Here is a 2,260-nt window from a genome sequence, read left to right on the forward strand (position 1 = left end):
CGTATATTTTTGAAACCCAAATACAGAAAAGGAAAGAAGCACTAGTGCTAGCAATTGGAAAGTACAACTCATCAGAGGTCCTGATCTTGCAATAAGAGCTCAGTAAACTTTGAGGGCCCATGAGAGTGGGTAAGGAGAAGTCTGGAGCCATAACAAAAACTAGAGTTTTCCATGGTGTCATCGGAAGCTCTCTGTTTTTTTTTTTTTAATTTTTTTTTTAATTATTTTTATTCATGTAAGTATATATATATATATTTTTTTAAATTGCAGAGCTGTTTGGGAATGATGAAGAGGAACACTCTGACAGGGCAATTCATCTTATCTGCCTGTATGTTTAACTTGCCTGTGCTATCTTTCATTTCAGCTTTAAGTGTCAAGCAACCATTATGTAGCAGTAATAAAAAGGTCCTAGAAGGCATAACAGTACCTATTGCTAGTTCAACTTTTATTATTTGTACTGAAAATGTCTAAAAATACATTACACTCCAAAAATACCTGAGAGTTCTGGCTCTTAAAACAACTGTGATTTCCATGGCATTTGCCCTTTTCAGCAAGGGTGCCATTTGCTATGTGACTTTCTCCAAAAAGAGCCACGACAAAACTGAATCCCTTTACATCACAGTCAAGTCAATTAGGGATTTAAGAGTGAGGGGAAATAAAGCAGCAGCCAAATAACACGTTGCTTCTTGCTTTTTCTATTCTGACCAGAAAACTAGAAGAGGCAGTGGGGGATAAGCCTAACAGCTTCAGGTCTGGTTGAAACAATGATCATCTTGTTTTGCTTTGCTGTGGCCCCATAACTGCATGGCAAATAAACAACAAGGTAAGTACAGCCAATTCATTTGCTGTCTAGTTTTGATTTATGAAGGCAATAACTGAGTGAACAGGGGGATTTAAACCTTTTAGTTGCTTTTTGATTTTAGTTCCTTTCAGTTCTGTTTTAATTTGAAATAGTTTTGAGGGAAAAAAAAAAAATGGGGTGGGAGCTGGGGGGAAACGACTCTTACATCTTCATAAGGACTGTAATACCTAGCTTTAATGTTTTACCTTGTGTAAGGAAGTATTTTTGCTTCTCCCTATTGACTGATTAATATGTTCTTCTAAATATTATATTAATGCTCTTATTTGGATCTTTACCTTTTAGATATTCAAAATACAGAATTTGAGGGACTGACTTTTCAGGCTAAGAACCCATGGATCCGACGATACTTGACGAGAACTGTCTGTTCTCAGTGCTTGTGTAAATCACTCTTATGACTGATCTGTGATGCTAATAGCAGCTCTAAAATTCAAAACTACTTTGCCATCTTTCAAAGGAGCTTTGGTAAACCCTGAAGCAAGGAACTGCTTATGATATTTTTACTGGTAATGATTAATAAATAAATAAATAAAAAGATATTGTCCAGTGAAACTAATTTCTGTGAACATACCAGACGTGTGTTGAAGGAGTACAAACTGGATTTGCCATTCGCCACAGTCTTGTGTACTCATTTATATTACTGAAGAATTTTAAATGCTATCAGAACTGAAGAGGAATATTCCTCACCCATCTTGCCTGTTGTAAGTAAGCACACAGGATGTAAAGCAGCAGCAGACCTGGCTCATATGTGTACATGCAGTGCTCCGAATAATGTGGTATGACGCTAATCTCAGCAAGAAGCAGGCTACCAAAGAGCTCAGAGGAACTGAGGAGGGAGGCATAGCTGTTCCCCTCAGAAAAGGTCTGATGTCTGTGGTTGGTACAAGGCTCTATTAACTACCTGGGTAGCAACAAATTCCAGTTTTATGTCAGACTGAGCTATTGCAGTTCAGTATCTGCTGCCTCTGTGAGATGCCTCCAGTCAGCTTGAGCAGCCCTATCTCCAGCTGTGGGGGCAACAACCAGTGGGGCTCAGTTCTCTCCCATGGTAGTTAGGGCTTTTGAGCAGACCCTCATAGAGCAGAAGGCAAAATTACATCACCATGACAGATGGAGGCTGTTAGGCTGCTGTTGCCTGAGCTAAATGGGAGCAGGGTGACCCTGCCACTAGGGGACTGCTCCCCCCAGGACAAGGGGGTCTCACAGCTGCTGCTGGCTTGGGAGCCCTGGCTTTTACAGAAGCAAAATGCAATCAGGCAGAAATATTTTTCAGCTCTGAGAAGCCACATCTGCTTGCTCCCAGGAACTACAGAAACTGGGCAGCAATTGCAGTGGGCAGATACTGTACCTAACTTGTCAAAAAACATGCCCCAGAAAACATGTTTCTGTTCTCCTGATAGC

General features: G+C 40.4%; 1 long non-coding RNA gene across 1 annotated transcript; it reads left to right on the forward strand.

Annotated features, from left to right (window-relative positions):
* The first annotated feature begins 268 nt into the window (after window positions 1-268).
* Window positions 269-1,560, forward strand: LOC106030856 (uncharacterized). The gene is made up of 3 exons (XR_007168894.2): window positions 269-328; window positions 709-823; window positions 1,145-1,560. It is a non-coding gene; the product is annotated as an uncharacterized lncRNA (long non-coding RNA).
* The last annotated feature ends 700 nt before the right edge of the window (window positions 1,561-2,260 follow it).

Source organism: Anser cygnoides, chromosome 3 (assembly GCF_040182565.1).
Source record: "Anser cygnoides isolate HZ-2024a breed goose chromosome 3, Taihu_goose_T2T_genome, whole genome shotgun sequence".
In the NCBI taxonomy this organism is placed as follows: domain Eukaryota; kingdom Metazoa; phylum Chordata; class Aves; order Anseriformes; family Anatidae; genus Anser; species Anser cygnoides.